General features: G+C 47.8%; 1 protein-coding gene across 2 annotated transcripts in view; it reads left to right on the top strand.

Moving 5' to 3' along the window:
- The window catches only part of GRAMD1B (GRAM domain containing 1B), a 330,589-nt gene that overhangs the window by 199,652 nt on the left and 108,292 nt on the right, over positions 1 to 22,645 (top strand). The gene's annotated exons all lie outside the window — the stretch shown is intronic.

Here is a 22,645-nt window from a genome sequence, read left to right on the forward strand (position 1 = left end):
TGACCCATGATCTGAGGAAGATAAAGCAGGATCTCTTCTCTCCAGCGCGGCTGGAAACATGGGTGTCAGGTTTGATTCATAGTAGGGGAGGGCTCTTTGCTTCAGGGGGGGGCAGGATCCAGGGTGGCCAGAGGGGTTTAGCGGGCATCACTGGCAGCAGTGAGCGACCCAGCCCCAGCCTGCCCCATGCCACCCACTCCGCAAGAGCCTGGCATCACTAGGGAGAGGCAGCTGGAAAGAGGGGGGTAGGGACTAGAGGAGGAGGGGCAGAACAGAGGTGAGAAGTGCTGGGGCACAGTGATGGCTGGGTCTCTCCCTGCTGCCAGGGTCAGGGTCCCCACTGGCCCCCATGCCTCTGAAGCACAGGGCCCCCCAAAGCACGGGGCTGAGAGCGGTGTCCCCAGTCCAGCCTATGGATGGGATGGATCTGAAAATAAAAGACCAAACATTGGTGGAGCCAGGCCCACGTCCTGGAATATTGGTGGAGCGCTGACACCACAGGGCCATGTAATTCATTACCTATGGTTGGCTGAAAAATCCTCTGTTCCCCTCTTTTTGCCCTGTGGGGAGGGGGCCAGGCAGGTTAGGCCTGTGGATCTTTGACTTGCGCTCTGATATCCTCCAGTCTTGAGATGTTCTGCAGTCACCATTTATGAGTGTGTGTGTTTGGAGGAGGGGAACGGAGTTTTAGAAAAGTCCAGTGCTGGCCATAAAATCGAAAGGGGAGGATAGTTTTACCGCTGAGATCTGTAATTGTGCGGACAGAGACCACGCGTCAGGGTATCAGTTGGGACCAGGGAGACGCTGAGCAAAGCCGTGCAGGACCCGGGGCCGGACCCGCGGCGCTTTCAGCTGATCTGGAAGCGCTGCGGGTCCAGCCCCGGGTCCTGCACCACTTTGCTCCGCGTCTCTCTGGTCTGCTGGGGGGGACGCAGCTAGTGCCACCCTCAGCAGACCAGGGAGATGTGGAGCAAAGCCCGGGGCCTGTGGTAGAGCAGGTTGGGCGCTGCCGGTTGGTCCCACAGCACCGCTCCTTGGCGCTACTGGACCAACCCGGCAGCACCCCAGCTACTCTGCCCCAGGAGTCCTGATTCAGCCGCTGCTGATCAGTTTCAGCTGTGGCTGAATCAGGACGCCTGGGGCAGAGCAGCTGGGGTGCTGCTGGGTTGGTCCAGTAGCGCCGAGGAGCGGCCGCGCTACTGGACCAACCCAGCAGCACCCGAGCTGCTCTGCCCCAGGCATCCCCAAGTTAGCCGCTGCTGAAACTGACCAGCGCTGACTACAGGAAGCCCGAGGCAGAGTTGCTCTGCCCCGGGCGTCCTGGAATCAGCTGCTGATCAGTTTCAGCAGCAGCTGACTTGGGGACGCCTGGGGTTCTTAAGTTGAATCTGTATGTAAGTCAGAACTGGTGTCCAGATTCAGCGGCTGAATCTGGATGCCATTTCCGACTTACATACAGATTCAACTTAAGAACAAACCTACAGTCCCTATCTTGTACGTAACCCGGGGACTGCCTGTAGTTGCATTTTCAAATTTGGGCGCTTCATTTCTTTGCAGGTGTCAAAATATAGGGGCTACTTGGTTGCTTGCTTATTGATTGATTGATTGATTGATTGATTGGTATGTGTGTTAGTGCCTCAGATCATAGTCATAGCATGGTACTACTTCCAAGGTGATGCCAACACAACCAGTATCCTCTATCACTGTCTTCTGCCAGTTCTTCCTGGGCCTTCCTTGCTTTCTGTTTCCTCCCTGGGGTACCCAGTTCAATGCTTGCATAGTCTGTCTCCCATTTTCCATGTTGTATACATGTCCCAGCCATCTGCCTTTGGTGTTTTCTAATATGTTCTGCCCACTCAGCTTCCTTTTTCTTGCATTTGCAATTGTATCTTCCCATGACATTGGTAGGGTCTCCTCCAGCCTCTGTGACGGGCAGCCTCCAGTCTCTCTTTGTTGGGCAGGTCTCTGCTGCACGCAGTAGCATTTTCAGTAGTTTGATCTGTAGTTTGTGGTGGAGGACTCTGCTTGACCAGATGTTGTTCATTCATCCAAAAGTGGTGTTTTCCCCCTAGTATTATACGAATACTTTTATCACGGCCTCCGTCAAAAGTTATGACACTCGTCAGGTGGCAGAACTGCCTGTTCCATGGCTTTTCTATACTTAGTTGAGAAAGCCATGTTAATCCCAAGTCTCTGCTATGGCTGGGAGATGTGGATGACCTAAAGCATTTTCTTTGGAAAATCCCCAGAAAAATGTGGGGAGATCTATCACCTCAGTAATGCCAACTCCTTTAGAATTGGGGCTCTGATTATCCAGCACCAGCTGAGGTAGAGCGGGCACCGTGTGCACTTGTCTGATATATTTTTACCAAAACTCCTGCCTGCCCAACTCGCCAAAGGAGAAAGGAAACAGGGAGGCCAAAAGGAATGGTATAGCACAAAGTAGGGTTTCTCAACTTTTTAACATATATATAAGCTTCAAAGGGGGAGCCGAGTTAGTCTGTAACCAGAAAAACTTAAAAAACAACAAACAGTCTAGTAGCACTTTAAAGACAAACAAAACATGTAGATGGGATCATGAGCTTTCGTGGGCGGAAGTAGGTTTTGCCCCCAAAAACTCGTGATACCATCTACAAATTTTGTTAGTCTTTAAAGTGCTACTAGACAATTGTTTTTTAAGTTTTTCTTTTTGTTATAAAGTACCTTTTAAAAAATATATAAGTACCCCCAATGCACCCACCCAGAGCCAGGCACACCAGCCCCCCCATCCCAATGCAACTGTAGATACATCTCATTAATCTCGGTATTCATCATTTTCTCACTGAATTTTTTTTATTTTAACTTTGTATCAAACTTTAGTATTAACTTTAGTAATAACTTTTAGTATTGCACTAAGTCTTTAGTTTGTTGTACTACGTCCTTGTATATAGACACTTTGTATACTTTCATAAAGAAACTTTCTATTGAATCTTTTTACATGGAAACCTTATAACTTGTAGACTTTGTACCCCCTTTTGCTTAATTGATTGTCCTGTTGAGTGAACGAGGTGTGAATGGATAAGGCATGAAAACCCAGCACCTCCCTGCACTTGCAATGGTTGGAGAAGGGTGGAAGCCAGATCCAAGAACAATGGGACCTGTGAAGTGGGTTCTTTGAAAGAAGACTGGACCAATGGATGCCTTGGGAGTCAGCAGCAAGTGCCTGCTTTTGGAAGCTCCCTCTTCGAAGGTGAATGGGGCAAAATTAAGACAACTAACTGCACATGCATATGATGACTCTCACAGATGATGCATACGCATGTGATGACTAATGGGGTAGATCTGCATGAGAGGGAAGGCATCTTGCAGAGGGACCCCAGGCTTTCCTGTTGTCAACATGGGAGCATCGATCTGGTTCCACCCCTCCCACACCTAACTCACCAGGCCACTGCAGTTAGGGGGAGCAACTATTGGCAATAACAATATGGGTCTGTCTACACTACAAAGTTAATTCGAACTAACAGTCGTTAGTTCGAATTAACTTTGACAGGCGCTACACAGGCAAACCGCTAGTTCGAACTTAATTCAAACTAGCGGAGCGCTTAATTCGAACTAGGTAAAGCTCATTCCACGAGGACTAACGCCTAGTTCGAATTAACTAGTTCGAATTAAGGGCTGTGTAGCCACTTAATTCGAACTAGTGGGAGGCTAGCCCTCCCCAGCTTTCCCTGGTGGCCACTCTGGGCACCACCAGGGAAACTCTTCTGCCCCCCTTCATGCCGCGTCTAGACTGCCGCACTGTGCCGGATCAGCTGATCGTCAGCACAGCGCGGCGGCCATTTTTAATACAATGAAGCAGAGATTATTTAACTTCTTTGACTATACCAAATAAACTATTTTACATGGCTCCATGTAGTCTAGATGTAGCCCAAGGTTGGAGATGTGAGCAGAGTAAAATTGCATAGCTGCAGGGGGGCTGACAGCTTCCATGGCCCCTGGGCAAAGAAGGGGCAGGGCTTCAGGTGGAAGTGTCAGGGATAGGTAGGTAGGTACTAGGTCTGTAGGGCTCAAAGGATTAAAACGATGAGTAACAGCGTCAGTAACATCAGCAGATAGGACTGGCAGATGGCAGGCAGCAGATACTAAAGACCCGTTTGTGCGTGACGTAGTCACTTTCTGGCTCTGTCCCCACCTCAGACTACAGCAGCGTTTGGACCCCAGTACAGAATTGGTTGATCAGGGCCTGCTTGGCTGTTCAAGGCCTGGGCTGATAGCTGAGTGTGATGAAGCTCGTTCCCTGGCTGGGCTCTGCCTGGCTCCTCAGAACGTGTTCCCTCTGCCTGAGCCCAGGGTTACAGCAAGCGTTGCTGAGGACAGTGCTGCTTCAGCTTCCCCTGGGACTCTAGCACGTGGTGGGGCAGGAGGGAACAGGGAGGAGCTTCAGGGAATAGCTTTTCCATTTGGCTGGAAGGTGCTGTTGTCCTTATGGAGCCCTTCAAAGGCCCTTGTTTACAGCACACTCATCTCTCCAAGTGAATTCCAGCTGCCCTGTGCCAAGCAGGCTGTTAGACCAGCTTTGGGATTCACAGATGGGGTACAAGGGAGCAGTGTTCCCGCTGGCATGTTCTATCCTTGGGCGGGCTGAATTTCCTTTTGAGTGGGTTGTAACTTCTTATGTGCAACGCCAATATTCTCTCTCTCTCTCTCTCTCTCTCTCACACACACACACATACACACACACACACACACACACACACCAATATTCTCTCTCTCTCTCTCTCTCTCTCTCTCTCTCTCTCTCTCTCACACACACACACACACACACACACACACACACACACACACTAGAAGCCCGCCCCCCCCCACATACACACTAGAGGCCCCAGAACAAATTAACACATGGCTTCAGGGTTTGTAGACAGATGCATGTTTCAAAGAGCTTGCAAGTAAGATTTCAGCCGACAAAACAACTAGCATGACACCGCCAGAACTCTACTACATGGCAATAATTGGGCCTTAATGCAATACAATATACCATGTATTAATTAGTAACAGAGGATTTTAAAAAAATCAGTAAGATCAGAGTTTTAGGTATCTGCAGCACTCCAAAAAATCTATTAAAAGTATCTTTTTCTTTCTTACTTTAAGCGATGAACACCTATGTAAACTTTGTTTGAAATGTAATCATGCGTGTGTCCTCCTAGCACCACCCCATGCAGTGTGTTCCCTCCCCCTCCAATCCAGCCAGAGAGGACTGCATTAAGTGAGTCAGACACCCCAAACAAACTGCCCCCTGTTTCCACCTCACTGCATGGATGCCAGCACTCCCCCTTTTCCCCCACCTACCCCGTATAGTCTGCCCTCCCCAGCCCAGGTAGGGGCTGGGATAATCCTGCTTCTCAAACTATATCCATGCCTCCTCCACCTCACAGCACAAACTCACTCCCCACCGCCAGCACCCACCCACCCTTTCTTTCCCCTACCTACTCCATGCAGTCAGCCTCTTATCTCCTCCTTCCCAAGAGGCTTGAGAGTACTGAGTTCCTGCCTCTCTCTCCTCGTGCAGATGGGACTCTTCAAAATCCCCTCAGCCAATTAATTATTTATTCTCTCCCTCTCCTCCTCCTCCCCCACAATTTATTCTCTCCCACTCTCAGAGATGCTCAGTTTCAAGCAGGCAGCCAGCTCTGTTTAGCTGCTTGCTCAGCAAGAGGATGCTCTTCCCCCGCCAGTCAGCTGAGCTCCCTGACTGCACAGGGAGCTTTGAACTGAGAGCCGAGCTCAGAAAACAGCTGTGTGACCGTGGAGGTGCACAGCTTACAGTAAACCTTGTGGGAGGCACATGGGACTATGCTAAGGGGATAAGGGCCGTATAAAGAGAATGGAAGCGCAGGTAGCTTGGGAATTGTAAAGTCCTCCCCACCTCCTCAGACTTGAGGACAAGCCCTAATTGCCCTTTTTTGGGATAAAAGGAAGTCTGGCAAAATGCAGTGTTTTCTCCCCCCTGTGTGTTCATGGCAATCAGAACATGGTTCAAACATGTGAGACGCCTCAAAAAAGATCCTTCTGCCTATGTTTCCACTGGTACAGAAGTAGGAGAGAAGTCCTCAAAGTTTTGGGGTGCTTTTCCAAACCAAACCATCCAGAAATTTCAGATTTACCTGCCGCCAGTCGAAAATGCAGTGTTTTCAGTCCACTGGCTGCTCTGTACAAACCTTGCCCCCTTGCTTTGTGTGCTGTGCCACTACAGAATCAGTGTTTCCCACTATAAATGCTTGCCAGTGCCTTTTATTTGCGCCATATGCTGTGTGTCACTCAGGCATATAAATGTTTGCAAAGCTGGGCTTAGGCAATGATACACCACATACAAGAGATAAAGATGCAGAACACTGGGGGAAGGTGTGTATCTGTATCCTTTGTAATTGCTGTCCCTGCCAGGGAATAATTAGGTCTGCAGGATAAATCTCTCACACAACAGTGAAGGAGATAGAGCAATGGCAAGTATATATCTGTAGCTCATAAAGGGACAACCTTAGTCTCTGCAAAGCTCCAAGAGAGAAGCAGTGCACAAATTTGGATGCTCATCCAAACTTCTGGGGACGTGGGGAAAACTCTTGTAACAGCAGCCTTTCCTCATGAGGTTGTTGCTGCTTTCTGCATTCTGTCATGCTGGAAGTTCCAGGAGAGAGGGATACGAGAGTGAGATATGTCTGTATCAAGTCAGGACCTCAGTTTTGTAATTTCATTTTGTATTTGGTGCTGAACACATAGCTAACCTCGCCTCAGTCAGGGTTACTGAATTGCTTTCTAGACATCTCCTTTGTGCAGAAAAGGTGCTCGACACCTTGTTGAAGGATCATCACAGAACAATTTGAAACCATGGGTTTTGTTGGTCTCCTACCTGATGGTTCAACCCCACAAAACAATGGATTTCCTACACAGGGACACCAGGGTGGCTGGGGGAGTAACAATTTTCCACCTTGGGCACGGAGCAAAATAAAAGAGACTGTGTTTACCAGGTGGTACTGCTCTGACAAGGAAGAAGGCTGATCATTGACACATATAAGCAGACTACGAGGAGAGAGGCAGAAGGGACTCTGGCCAGCCTGAATAATAACAGACCTTGGACTCTTGGCTAGAGGAGATCAGGCATGAGGAAGGGTGTGTTAGGATTTCTGCTTTTCTCCAAAAATCTGTTGCTCTCTAGGGTTTTTTAAGAGTAAAGGGTCTCTGGCTAAGAAAGTCCTTTGCTAAACCTGTTTCTTGCTTTCCTGCCATGTTGTCCCCGAAGGGATTAACTAGAAGCCAGTGTGTCCAGGCAGAGGGAACTCTGGGGGAATGTGTATATGCAATTAAGGGGCTTGGAGATCTGAGATACTGGTTTTGGGGACTATGGCAGCTGGACTTCAGAGCTCTAAGTTCTAAGGAAGGGCCTAGATGAAAGGTCTGAGCCTGGAAATGTGGGGTTTTCCTGAGCCCCGGGGCTAGACACAGTGACCAGACTTTAGTCAGGCAGCTGAGAAGCATGTGAGACATAGAAGAGGTGCATGTATAACAAACGGTGTCCGTACTGGGCCAGGTTGTGAAAGAACCTGGAGACACTGCAGCTTCCAGTATCAGCAGGACAAGCAGAGAGTGGCTCAGAAACAACTGGAAAGCAATCATTGAAAAATATTGCATGAATTTTATCCAACCCGGGGAAAAAATCTGAAGACCCGGCCAAACAGGGCAGAGAAGTGTTTGCCCTCCAGAGAACTCACGCCAGCTGCACTTTCTTCCTTAGTCCAACTGGGGCCTCTGGCCCCAAGGGGCACTGCTAGGCTGAACCCCTGAGCCCCAAGCCACCCCTGGGGCCCTGCAGGTTTTCTAGCATATGAGGGGGGGAGGATTGAAAGGAAAATAACTGCTTCATGCCTTAAGCCATTTAACCCTCCTCCCTAGCTCGTTCCAAACCCCAGAAGAGATGGGAGAATGGAGGCTGTGGGCTTTGCTCTTTCTAAGTGCCCTGCCCAGCCTGTCTTTGAGGGGGCCTCTTAGGACCCAGGCTGGCAGAAGTATCATATTGCAGGGCGGTTCAACTTTCCAGTGAAATTTCATGGTGTTTCTTTTGTAAGCTCTATTTGTTCACTGTGCCCCCAGCTAGCTGCTCTCCTGAAGCACGTACTCTTCCCTGGCCACAATCCCTCTTCTTGAACATCAGTTACATTAACCCTTACTCGGAGCCCGCCAGGGCAGCAAGGAGACTCCAGCACAGAGGGACAGCCCAGGCACTTTGGATTTTTCAGAGGGAAAAAGCTTGGCCTCAGATTTCCTCCTTTCTTGGCACCGCTTCTCGCCAGGGGAAGTCCTAGAGGTCTAATCTCACTTTGAGGGTTACAGGGAGTGATTCAGTCAGCCCATGCGTCCATGGGGATGACAGACAGCCGTATGCTGCTTGGCGGGAAGGAGAGAGCAGCTCTTGCAAATGAGTCAGCAAGCAGAAGGCAAAGAGAGAGCCTGCAGGACGCATCTTGCTGACTCCTGAGCTCCTGGGCTGCCCCTCTTACTTGGCAGAGTAGAATCCCATGAATCCCGGAAGGAGAGAAAAGACTCCCTGCGATGGATCAGCAGTACTGGGACTCTTTTCCCTCTAGCTCTCCCTCTGGAAACCTACCTGGGGCTTTCCTCTGAGTGTTCTCGTATCCTTGCTTTCAGCCAGGAAAACATCCACTGCGCTCAGCACAGCCACGGTTCAAGTTGGCCCTTGGTTGCAGTCTCTGGACACAAGCAGAAAAGCTGAGACAGCTTCCCTCGGGGGAAGAGGTTAGCTTGAAAGAAACACTAATGCTGCTTAATCCCAGTTATAATAATTGGATTCTGATTATTATTAAATTCAAATCTTTTCGGTTCTGCTTCAAAATTCTTCTCTTATCTCTCTGGGTTTTGCATCTTATCATGTTGTGGCAGCAGCAAGTTCAGCAGAGACCCAGAGGCAGCTGTGCCTTGAAAATTGGTTTTCCCCTCAAGAGAAGAAATCTGAGAACAGAAGGGAGATCAGTGCCTGTTTGCACATGGCACAAGCCCTTTGTATATTTCCCCGAGTTGCCCTTCATCAGCCTAATGATGTCTCTTTCCTTCTGGGGCCAAAATGCCAGTGTCTAAAATACAAAACATCCTGGAACCATCAAGGTAGTGGCATTGCACCTGCCCATGGCAGGGCCTGAAATCACATCTCTGTGCTGCCCCCAGTCCTGCCCCAAAAGTGCTGTGTTTGTGTCTCCATCTCCCAGTGGATTTGGCAGCATCTGCCTCTGATTGCTGGGGCAGCAGTTGCTGAAACTCTTATTGGAGCACAGACACTTCCTTGCAGGCCCCCTCTTCTTTCTTTCTCATGGGCTTTATTTAAGAGCATTTAACTCCCTAGACTTCTCTCTTGTGAGCTAGGCAGGCCACTCCAACAGACAGTCATCGGCCACGTGCTGCATTGCTGCCTGCTGCTAATTGCTTTGCCTGGGTCACACTGGACTCTAAGGCCTTTATTCCAAAGGGCCTGCCTGACGGCGCCCTTGGCTGAGAAGCAATGTTCCCTCTAATCTTTTCCATCCATGTATGGATGTTTTCCAGCTATGTGTGCAGTAATTTTATGGGCAGCGTGTCATGTGTGAATGTGCACCACCAACAGAAACAAAAACCTAACTTTGGGCACTCTGCTTATCAGCTGGACAGCATTTGAATTTCTCCTCTGTGGCCGCACAAGCACACAGCTTATAGGAAACACCCCTGAGACGTGACAATACTTGGTGTGTTAGATTCCTTGGCACATGAGGGTTACGCGGGGGCAAAGTGTCTCAGCCATCCTCTGTTTTACCTCACTGCTCCATCACTGTCCTCCTCAACCTACTGAAAGGTCTGTCCCATGTTAGCCTGAACATTCAGCATTGAAATGGTCCAGCCTGCATCGGCTGAGAAGAGCTTTCGTGAGAATGCGGTAATGGATTTGGACACATGTGAACAGCAGACCCCTTCCCCAAACTGAGAAACTGGGTTCAGAACCAGTCCACCCATCCATTCCCTGCTCTTCCCTCCCTCCAGGCTTTAGAAGTGACACATCAACAGATTTTCTTTTGTTCCTTTCTTTTCATTCCTCTCCAGACATTCCTGTTGTGACTCTCCAATCACATCCCTCCTGCTTTCAAATTATCCTGTCCCAAACCAAACACATTCTGAACCTCTTAACATCTTCCCAACCTCTTCTCACTCCAAACTCTCTTTGGAATGCCCATTATAGTTTCTCCATTTCCATGTTCCAGAGTCTTCTCTCTCTTTATACCCCTAAAAATCTCCACTCATTTACCCTCCCACTTTGGTTCCATCCCTAAAGACAAAAGAAACAGCATATCCTTCCACCTAGAGGTGTGCAAAGTATTTACAGTGAAAGTTTAAATTGACCTGGGAAGTGGGGAGGAAGAGAGGGTTCTGCTTGTTTACACACTAAACAAAATGGACCAGTGTCACTGAAAAATTCATCAGGTTTAAGAAACTTTCACTTAAACGTGGGCCCGTTTTGCAGTGTGAATGAGCCCACTTCTGAAAGAAAACAAGCCCTTCCAGAACAAAAGGCGGCTTCAAAATACAAACCTTCCCAAGTGTCAGATAAAAACCAACACAATGGACATTTCATTGAAACTGTAAGAAAATAGCCCTCATTCTGTTAAAGTAGCTTGATATCTGAGTGTGTACATTTAAAAAAAATAAAAATGACTCTAATTCTGCTCCTTCTCACCCAAAAGCTTGCTCTCCTCAGCTTCCATTTGAAAATATCCTGCCTTCTTCCTCTTGTAAGAAACACTTGATCCTCGGCCAGGGCCCTCCATCACCTTTTTCCCTTTTGAGCACCACATACATTTAGTGCAGAAATAAATGGTTTGACATCTGCTCAGCAGGCAGAAATAGAACAACTAACTACAGCTCCCATGATGCAGTGGTGGTGTGATGCATCTTCACTCCCAATGCAAATACGACCTCACATGATTTCCCAGCAGCTAAAACACAGAGCCAGCCCCTCATGAAATTTCCCTGAGGAAATAGAGGTGGATCCTACTTTGGAGATGCAGGGTTGAAAATAACCTCCTCTGACAGCAGAGACTGCACGGTTACAGAACACTGGCTCTAGAGAAGATTCAGAAGTTTAGGCATCTTTTCCCAGGGTTCAGTACTCCTTACAATCCCTATCCCTTATATTATATCTGTTCCATGTATTCCTTCAACCCATGCTGCATGCTCCCTAGGCATATTTTTTCCACTTTCTCTGTTTCTCTTTTGATTTGTTTGTAGCTTCCTCTCTCTCCAGTTCTCTTGCTAATAGATGTTGCTTTGTGTTGCCTGCTGCTTCACCATCCTTTTTGGTCCACCCAGAGTTGTGTAGCAGGCTCCCCTGTTGCTGTGACTGACTGGATAAACAGCACTGTACTTCTAAGTGGCAGGACCTAATGGAGAGCCACTTAAGTTCACATGTGCACAGAATTCCCAAGAGACTGATATGGCCAGCCTATCTAAGCCTCTTGGCTTTGCTTCTGTGGATGCACTAACAATCGGCCCTTTATTGTTAGCGTTGAACTTCAACTGGTTGCTAGAGTGAAACTGGGACAGGAATGATGCATTTGCAGCAGCTGGTTTACAGTCATGTGTCCCTGCAAGATGAGGCCATAATGGCTGAGTGTGTCTTAATAATGGACACGTGCGATATGCCACCTGCCTGTGCACATCCACCTGTGCTTGTGTGGAATGCACAGACCATATGGCATTTGAAACTGGCTAAGGATGTGTGTGTAAGTAGGAGGAGAATTTGGGGGGTGTCTGTGTGTTTCACTTTAATAAGACTGGTATGAAAACAAACAACACGGACGGAAACCAGCAGAATTTGGCATCCCTGCATACGGGAAACAATTAACAAAATATCTCACAGGCCACATATAGAACCCCTTTGCGCTGCAGGTTGCACATCACTGATTTGGAGGTTCAATTCAGTTAAGCATCCAGATGTCCAGTTGCCTGCTTCTGATATCTTGGTGAGGGAAATAGGAGTACCTCTGCTGAAGCCACTGAGGTGAGGAGAGAAGGAATCTCTGGATCCTTACCAGAAATGTCTTCGATCCTTTCATATCTGCAAAACTGGGCTTCTGACATGATGAGGGCAGATCTACACCTAAAACGTAGCTCAGCCTAGCTACGTGGCTCAAGGTTATGAAAAATTTCTCATCTTAAGCATGGCAGTTAGGTCAACCTAATCCCCGGAGTAGATGTAGCTAGGTCAAGGAAAGAGTTCGTCAGTTGAACTATCTCCCACCTCTCAGGCTATGTCTAGACTGCAAGCCTCTTTCGAAAGAGAGCGTCTAGACTGCACGCGGAATTTCGAAAAAGCAAGCCGCTTTTTCGAAAGAAAGCACCCAGTGAGTCTGGATGCTCTCTTTCTAAAAAGCCTGTTTGCTTTCAAGAACGCCTTCTTTCGAAAGAGCACTTTTGAAAGAAGGCGTTCTTCCTCGTGGAATTAGGTTTACCGCCGTCAAAAGAAAAGCCGCGTTCTTTCGATTTAATTTCGAAAGAACGCGGCTGCAGTCTAGACGCGGGTGAAGTTTTTTCGAAAAAACCCCTGAGTCTGGACACAGCCTCAGAGAGGTCGATTGACCACAATGACGGGAGATGCTGTGCCTGCAGCTGTGCCACTGGAGTATAAAATACCCCGAGAACAGACTGCTGGGGGGAATGTTCAGCATTTGTTATTTGCAGTTTGCTCAGAGAAGAACGTCTTTGGGGGGGGTCTTGACTCATCTGCCACCACGCCCAGCTGGGACTGGAGGCAGCTGAAAGCAAAAATGAGCCCAAAATGTTAACACAACTTCTGGGAATTCAAAAGCCAGGCTGAGTTGGAATTCTGGAGGAGAGTTTACTGGGGCTCTTTCCTAGTTTTGTCCAGGCTGTTTTGTCAAAAGCTACCGTGCTTATGTGTTTGCTGCAGACATACGCAGGGCGTGTGCTGCTCTGCTGCTGCTAGCCATGGCTCTAGAACAAAATGGCGTGCACTGCCGCTGGAGGGCGTGTTTATTTGCTGACTGCATGTTTGGTTGCTCTGTGGTGTTTTCATGTATTTAGATACTAAGCCACAGTCCAGGGTTCAGGACCATTGAAAGGACACATGACAAAAAGGGTAGTTCTGGCCTGAAAGAGCTTTTGCAGCGAAACGTTAAAAAAGGGGGGGAAGGAAGAGATGAGAAGACACGAGGAGGGAAGAGATGGGAAGACACGAGGATGAGAAGACACGAGGAGGGAAAAGATGAGAAGACACAAGGAGGGAAGAGATGAGAAGACACGAGGAGGGAAGAGATGAGAAGACACGAGGAGGGAAGAGATGAGAAGACACGAGGAGGGAAAAGATGAGAAGACACGAGGAGGGAAGAGATGAGAAGACACGAGGGGGGAAGAGATGGGAAGACACGAGGATGAGAAGACACGAGGAGGGAAGAGATGAGAAGACACGAGGAGGGAAAAGATGAGAAGACACAAGGAGGGAAGAGATGAGAAGACACGAGGGGGGAAGAGATGAGAAGACACAAGGAGGGAAGAGATGAGAAGACACAAGGAGGGAAGAGATGAGAAGACACGAGGAGGGAAGAGATGAGAAGACACGAGGGGGGAAGAGATGAGAAGACACGAGGAGGGAAGAGATGAGAAGACACGAGGAGGGAAGAGATGAGAAGACACAAGGAGGGAAGAGATGAGAAGACACAAGGAGGGAAGAGATGAGAAGACACGAGGAGGGAAGAGATGAGAAGACACGAGGAGGGAAGAGATGAGAAGACACGAGGAGGGAAGAGATGAGAAGACACAAGGGGGGAAGAGATGGGAAGACACGAGGATGAGAAGACACGAGGAGGGAAGAGATGGGAAGACACGAGGAGGGAAGAGATGAGAAGACACGAGGAGGGAAGAGATGAGAAGACACGAGGAGGGAAGAGATGAGAAGACACAAGGAGGGAAGAGATGAGAAGACACAAGGAGGGAAGAGATGAGAAGACACGAGGGGGGAAGAGATGGGAAGACACGAGGATGAGAAGACACGAGGAGGGAAGAGATGGGAAGACACGAGGAGGGAAGAGATGAGAAGACACGAGGAGGGAAGAGATGAGAAGACACGAGGAGGGAAGAGATGAGAAGACACGAGGAGGGAAGAGATGAGAAGACACGAGGAGGGAAGAGATGAGAAGACACGAGGAGGGAAGAGATGAGAAGACACAAGGAGGGAAGAGATGAGAAGACACAAGGAGGGAAGAGATGAGAAGACACAAGGAGGGAAGAGATGAGAAGACACGAGGAGGGAAGAGATGAGAAGACACGAGGAGGGAAGAGATGAGAAGACACGAGGGGGGAAGAGATGAGAAGACACAAGGAGGGAAGAGATGAGAAGACACGAGGAGGGAAAAGATGAGAAGACACAAGGAGGGAAGAGATGAGAAGACACAAGGAGGGAAGAGATGAGAAGACACAAGGAGGGAAGAGATGAGAAGACACGAGGAGGGAAGAGATGAGAAGACACGAGGGGGGAAGAGATGGGAAGACACGAGGATGAGAAGACACGAGGAGGGAAGAGATGGGAAGACACGAGGAGGGAAGAGATGAGAAGACACGAGGAGGGAAGAGATGAGAAGACACGAGGAGGGAAGAGATGAGAAGACACGAGGAGGGAAGAGATGAGAAGACACGAGGATGAGAAGACACGAGGAGGGAAGAGATGGGAAGACACGAGGAGGGAAGAGATGAGAAGACACGAGGAGGGAAGAGATGAGAAGACACGAGGAGGGAAGAGATGAGAAGACACGAGGAGGGAAGAGATGAGAAGACACGAGGAGGGAAGAGATGGGAAGACACGAGGATGAGAAGACACGAGGATGCATTCGACCTGCAGCCGTGCTTAGGGGGCATCAGCCTGCCAGTTACTAGAATTGGTGTTGGGACCATGATTCTCCTCTTGGAGCTTGTGTTTGACCTTGTGTGTGTCTGTATTCATGAGGGGTGTAAGAGTGTAGCCGCTTCAACAGGTAACTGACAAGCATGAGCATATTGCTACCCAAACAGATCCATGCAGCTCCCCCGCGGGGCAGCAGGCAGGAGCACCAGCATTCACCAGCTCCTGTGGAGCAGAGTGGGAGGCAGGAGCTGGCTTAAAAGCTGGCTCCCGGTGTGCACCGGCTCCGGGGAGCTGGCTACTGCCCTGGATGTAACTGTAACAGCTGACATTTTCAGCAGTTACTCAGTTACCAAGTCATAGGCATTTTAACATCCCTAGCATTCATAGAGTAGATTTTATTATGTAGCTAGATGCACCCACTTAGAACATGCTTCAGAGAATGGTTTTGAATTACAAGGAGAATGGACATGTCCTATGTGTACATGTGCATCCAATGTAGAGCTAGGTTTGTAGGATAGATGCTCTGTGAGACGCACAGAGCCACATGTTAAACAGAACAAAAGTACACAATACCATATGCAGACATGTGAACTTTCGTATGCACCAGCCAGGGGGTGCAGTGGCATTTCTGAATGGGTGTGTGTGTGTGCCTCAGGCACACTGATGGCATTATGAGTATGTGAGTTGAGATCTAAATATCACTGTCTGTTTGCAGGACTTTGGGCATTGACTCTTGAGTTTATATAGTATGGATGCGTCTAGACTGGCAAGATTTTGCACAAAAGCAGCCGCTTTTGCGCAAAAACTTGCCAGCTGTCTACACTGGCCGCTTGAATTTGCGCAAGAGCACTGACTTTGTAATGTACAAAATCAGTGCTTCTTGCACAAATACTTTCACGCTCCCGCTCGGGAAAAAGCCCTCTTGTGCAAGAATACTTGTGCAAGAGGGCCAGTGTAGACAGGGAAGAACTGTTTTGTGCAAAAAAGCCCCGATGGCTAAAATGGCGATCGGGGCTTTCTTGCGCAAAATTGCATCTAGACTGGCCATGGATGCTTTTGCGCAAAAGCACTTTTTGCGCAAAAGCATCCGTGCCAATCTAGACGCTCTTTTGTGGAAATACTTTTAATGGAAAAACTTTTCCAGTAAAAGTATTTCTGCAAAATCATGCCAGTCTAGACGCAGCCTATGTGTGTGTGTGTTTATAATGGTGAACCCAGTATGTGGGTGTATTCAGACTAGTGTATATTTTAGTGCTGTTTTGCGTGTGTGTGCTGCATAATGTTGTGTGTGTTCTGTGGTTTGTATATCCGTGTCCTATAATCTATGCATAGTGTGCAGTAGTGTTCGTGTGAGGGTGTTGTAGAAAGTTTACCAGTGCCCTGTAGTCTGTGTGTACTATACAGTGGTGTCATGTATATGTGTATACATTGTGTGCTGCGTTATCTATTTGTGTGTGTGTGTGTGTGTGTGAGAGAGAGAGAGAGAGAGAGAGAGAGAGCAGACAGACAGACAGACAGAGAGATGTTTCTAACCCTGGGCAACTTAACTTAGCTGATTCTGCAGCACTTTCCCCTGTCCCCTTACTAGGATTGCTTGTGGGTTAGTGCATTCCAGCAGCTGTACACATCCGCTGGCCAATTAATACAATCCAGCTTGATTTACTGTAGTAAAGTAGGCCAAAAAGGAAAACTGCAGCAACTGTGAACGGAGAAGCTGTGGGCAGGAAACCTTGAATGATGAATGGGACTGTATGAAGTCATCCTGCTCCTCCAATCAGACGGCCTGTCTCAGAAAGGCAGGGGCCTCTGCAGATACAGTTGCCTTTCAGCACTCGAGCTGTTGTTGCAAATTTCCCTTACAGGATGATTTCTCAGTGTCAGAGCCGTGCATGTGAACTAAAGAGTTCCCAGTGTAGGCCCCCAGGGTTACTGTAAGGTGAGTGTTTTCAGTGGAGTGTGGATCACCACACTTTCTTCTTGAACCTGGGTCTTCTTTAAGGTCATCTCAGGTTTACCCCTATGCCTACCTCTATCTCTGCTGCACCTGTCTAGCTCCCCCCTGCATTCTTACCTTTCTCTTTAGAAGCTGCCTCCTTCTTCCCTGCATTCCCCCACGTCCTTATCCTTCAAATCCCACTCCCATACGGCCCAGCATCCATCTACTTTTCCTCTCCTTCCACATGTCTGTGATGCCTCGTGGGAGGATCCTGGACTTGCTTTGCCTTCCCATAGCATTCGAGAGGGGAAGCAGTGTGTTGCCTGGTCCAGGAGGAAGGCAGCGTGCTTGCATGCTCCCTGAGGAGGCTCCAAATGCAGAGGGAGATGGGAGTGTGCTAGACCTTTGGATGGTCTGAGGGTAGCTAGGGAACAAGTCGCATCTCCCAGTGCACAACCGGCCGGATTCCAGCCAAGAATCTACAACAGAATCTTGTCAGGATAGCTGACAGTGGCAGGGAAGTCAGCCCCTGGGGACAGCTAGGTAGGCTTGGGGCTAGTTCTTGGCTTTCTTTTTATTCTCATCTGCCTGTCAAATTGTTTGTCTCCTCCTCCTCATCTTTGACTTTCCCTTTTCTCCCCCCCACCTTCCCTGAATGGTCTTGTTTACTGATAGGCCAAGCAGAAAACATGGAGGCGTCTGATATGGCGACAGCAAAGGTAGGATGGAAATGCTGCCGGCCTCCTTGTGCGTAAGTGCCTTTGCTTGGCATCTTCTTCCTTTTCTCACTCGCCCTTTTACTTTCCCCCTTTCCCACCCCAAACTCCAAGGGGCTGCCTTAGCACAAGGGGAAAGGAGCCAAGCCCCACGATTAAGTTCCTTTTCAAGTTTTACACCCTCGGCCTGTCCTTTGAGCTCTGATGTAACTTCTTCCTGCTCTAAAGATTCAGAGAGGGTCGCCGTGTTAGTCTGTACCTGATAAAACAAGGAGGAGTCCTGTGGCACCTTACAGACCATGGGCATGTCTATACTTGCATCCTAGTTCGAACTAGGGATACAGATGCGGGTATTCGAAATAGTCAATGAAGCGGGGATTTAAATATCCCGCACTTCATTAGCATGATCTCGCCGGCATGTTACTCCAAATGCCAGCTGTTTCGAAAGTGAAAGTGCGTGCCAGGACGCGTTAGTTCGAACCAAACCCCTTGGTTCAAACTAACATTACTCCTCATTAGCGAGATTATGCTAATGAAGTGCGGGATATTTAAATCCCCGCTTCATTGACTATTTCAAATGCCTGCATTAGTTCGAACTAGGGTGCAAGTGTAGACATACCCTAATAGATTTATTAGGGCAGATGCTTTCCTGGGTAAAACCCACTTCATCAGTTGAATCAGAGTGTCTGATTTGTGCCCATTTATCCTTTGGAATAGAGACTCTGCAGTTTGGTCAGTATACCTAGCAGAGAGGCATTGCTGGCACTTTATGGCATATATCATGTTAGTGGAGGTGCAGGATGGTATGGCTTATGTGGTTGGGTCCTGTGATGGTGTGGCTAGTATAGATATGTAGAAAGAATGGCAACAGGGTTTGTTGCAAGAATAGGTTTCTACATAAGGCCCTAACCACATAATCAGACATCAGCAATGGTAACAGGCATAAACCTGTAGGGGACACTTTAACCTCCCTGGAGAGTCAGTGATGGATTTGAAAGCAGCCATCCTTCTGCAAAAGAATGTCAAAAACTGGTTCCAAAGGGAGACATCTGAACTGGAGTTCATTTACAAATTCAACACTATCAACTTAGAACTGAATAAGAATCTCAACTGGTTAACACATTACCAAGGCAATTTCCCCTCTATCAGTATTCACATCTCCAGATCACATGCTAAGACAGACCCACTTCTACCCTGACTTGATTAGCTTCATTAACACAAGCAACTTCTTCCTTATATAAACTCCTGCTTCCATGACTTCCACTCCAATTCATCTGATGAAGTGGGTTTTACCCATGAAAGTTTACGCCCTAATAAATCTGTTAGGCTCTATGGTGCCACAGGACTCTTTGTTTCTGCCCTGAAGAGTTTATGCTATAGCCCATTATGGGGATTTTTGAGAGGAAGGAAAGGACTAAGCAATTCTCCGTCTCTTGGCTGCTGTTGCCCTTTGTTGGCTTTGTCTGCCCCTCCCAAAAGGGACAGAGATTAGCTGGGATATCTGGGAGGCTGGATAAGGCAGCTTGGCTGTAATATATCAAGAGAGACACTAGAGGGTGCTTTAGAAGTCGGATTAGAGAAACTAGATTGCAGATCAGAAATGGCTTTCAGCAATGTATTGTTACAAGGGGATGGGGAAGGGAAGTGAGTTGAGGCACTTGCTCATTTGTGCAGGGTTCCTGCATCCTCATAGGAACGCTGCCTGTAGTCTTTGCTCTTGCCGGTTTGTGGGTGCAGCTTTCTGCAAGACTGGAAGCTTGGAAAGGCTTGTCAGATTTCAGGAATGCAGCTGTATAGATAATAGTGGGTTGCGGGGCGGGGGGGGGGGGGAGGGAGGAGAAGGAAGGGAGAGGAATGGGCCCCAATGTGTGTGCCATTCATTGTGACAGCAGTGTTCAGAGTGGGAGATTTGCATACACATCTGCCCATAGCACTGTTAGTATCTCAGAATATCTGAAGATCTTTCACTTTGTGCTGTGATGTCAGCTGCTCCTGGAATGCTTCATAGTTTAGATGGGAATGACCAGGTGCTGCAGGAAGTGATATTCACGATAGAATGTCTACCCTCTGAAGTAGCATTGAACCAGATACACAAGCCCTGCGTGTGCTGCATTGCAGAACATGCCATCCTTAATGAGATGTATATCTGAAGTTCTGAGTATTCATGGTTGTGGAGGAACCCATGATGCATTTCCTAAGAGGAAGGGTGTTAACCCTTGGCCTTTACCATATTTCAAACCGAGTAAATAGTTCTCCTTGACTATGTTCCCTCTTTTTGGCTGAGTTTTAGAATTCTTCACTAGCTAATCTGCTACAGTGTTTTACCCCAGAGGTGGCTGCATTTCATTGCAGTTCTTGTGTTGGTAGAATGTTAGTAAATTCTGTGATGTTCTTCTGGATGGAAGAAGCTATATAAACACAAGATTGTCCCTGTTACTGTATTTGCTTCACGGTTGTCTATCATACCTCACCTTCATTTACCCTCAGGTTAGACAATGTGATTTCTGTGCATCTCATGTTGTCTGAAAAATAATTGCCATCAAGAAAGCTTGAGATTGGGGACTGTGAACCAGTTCCTACAAGTGAGAGTGGTGTAAATGTGGAATAGCCCTACTGACCTCAACTAGGAAATTTCTGAATGAAAAGTTGCTTCCTTGAAAAATGGCCTTTTTTTCCAAAACGATCATAACAATTATGAAGAAATTGGTTTTCTTGTGACATTTTTATCAAAACCATGATTGAAATCATTGTTATAAGGGCTTATTGGAGTTGGTTTTTATTTACAGGAAACCTGGTATGTTTTTGTGAACATTTATACAAAGTGAAAATCAGATCAGTTTCGATGGAAATTGTGAAATGGAAACAATGTGGTGGTTGATTTTTTTTAACCGTACTAACTTGGGTGCAGATGCTCTGTCCTTGCACTGGAGTAAATAACATCAGCGCTTGTTCCAATGATGTCAGTATTAAAGTGCTAAATCCTAGGTAGTGGTAAACTTTGTGATCTAATATATGTCCCTTTATCTTCTGTTTTGGCTTGTTTGACACCTTCAGAGGGATGCTATTTTACATTCTCTTAGCACCTTTGGCTACAGCTACACAGTGTTTTAAAACCTGAAGCAACAAGTCTCAGACCCTGGGTCTACAGCAGGTATGGGGAACCTTTGTTTGAATTGGGGGATGCTGACCCACAGAAAAATCAGTCAGGGGCTGGTAGGGAAGTGGCAGGGCGGGCAGGAGTGCCAATATGGCCTCACCAGTGCAGGGGGAGGCCCTAAAAGTTGGGGTCCAGGTCCAGGCAACCCTGGGGCTGCATCTGGCCCCCGGGCCTTAGGTTCTCCACCCCTAGTCTACAGAGTTGGGTTCATGCGTTGATGCTAAACCCAGCAGTTGTGGCTCCATATGGGGATTGGACTCGTAAGCCCAGGCATGGGGGTATCTGTACTATTGTTTACAGCACTGTAGAACAAGCTCAAGTCATAGACCTGGGCTCTAAAACTCACTGCTGTGCGTTTTCAAATACATTGTAGCCATACCGTTGAATTCTTCCAGAGTTAAGCCTGTCTGCTTAGCTTTGGGAAAAGAGAGAATTCCTGGGGAAAAGGCTAGGTCAGTGTTTCTCAGCCTTTTTTTTATAAAGTACCCCCTTTTCAAATATATATATAAGTACCCCCAGTACCTACAGTTTGCAGACACACAACATTTTTTCTAGCATTGCAACACATTTGTTTAAACAACTTAATTGTAGCCAGGTGGGCGATGAAATGTTTGGGTGTAAAAAGTACCAAAATAATAAAACGCTGTAAAACGTAAAACAAAGATTCACTTTTCTCCAAATCTCAGTTGTGTTGACGTGCCCCCCCCCCCCCCCCGACTTCTCTTGAGTACCCCTAAGGATACTCAGACCACTGGTTGAGGAACACTGGGCTAGATTATTGTACTGAGCCAAACACTGAGATCGCCAATGGAATGTAACAGGATAGTAATTGTTACTTTCCATTGTGGTTGTGCTGGTGTCTCCCCTCAGCTACTCCTGGTGTCTCAGAAATTGATATTCCCCTGATGTACCACAGAGCAAACCCCAGCTCGCTGCTTCATAGCCCCATAGATTTGAAGCCTCAATGTTTTGGCCAGTGCTCCTAGGCCAAAGTTAACGTTAATCATAGAGTGGTTGGCCTTCAGCTACATTTTGGAGCTTTTAGGATTGTCATTGCAGCCTCCTGAGAATTGGTTTGGCCCAGAGCACATGTCAGCGCCCAGTGATTATGTTTCACCATGTGATGCTTTTGCCTTGTGGCACGATGGGAGGGTTTTTTAGAAGACCAGGTTAGTCAAACACCTGTCCAGGTTGCTTTAGGAGACTCTAGGTCTATTTGGCTCCGCCTCAGGGTACGGCTACACTGTGGAGGTTTTTTCTGAAAGGAGGTATGCAAATTGCATTCTCATTTGCATATTTTCTTCCCATTCTTTTCCTGAAAGAGGTTTTTCCGACATTTGGCCCATCTACGCGGGGCCAAATGTTGGGAAAAACCCTCTTTCGAAAGCCCCTGTAAACCTCATTTTACAAGGAATAAGGAGGCTTTCGAACGAGGTTTTTTTCCCAACATTTGGCACCATGTAGATGGGCCAAATATAGGAAAAACCTCTTTCAGGAAAAGAATCAGAAGAAGATATGCAAATGAGAATGCAATTTGCATACCTTCTTTCAAAACCCCCTGCCGCCGTATAGCAGTACCCTCAGTGTGCAGGGCTGGACTGGATGACCTCTTGAAACCCCTTTTAGCCCAGCCTTTCTCGGATTCTATGATGGTGGTTGATGATGGCCTCACAACTTCCCTAAAATTATAGAACTGTATTACTGAACCTCGAGAGATCATCTGCATCAAAGCCCACAGCATAAGGTGGCAGTTGGCTCCCCAGCAGTGGGGCTGGGAGCTGGCGTAAAAGCTGACTCCCAGCATGCACTGGCTTCTGGGGAGTCAGCTGTTGCCCCATGCTGCTGCCTCTGGATGAGGTAAGGCTTAATGCAGTGGTCTCCAACCTTTTTAAGCACAAGATCACTTTTTGAATGTA

This window comes from Pelodiscus sinensis, chromosome 25, assembly GCF_052426305.1.
Source record: "Pelodiscus sinensis isolate ZL-2025 chromosome 25, ASM5242630v1, whole genome shotgun sequence".
NCBI lineage: Eukaryota > Metazoa > Chordata > Testudines > Trionychidae > Pelodiscus > Pelodiscus sinensis.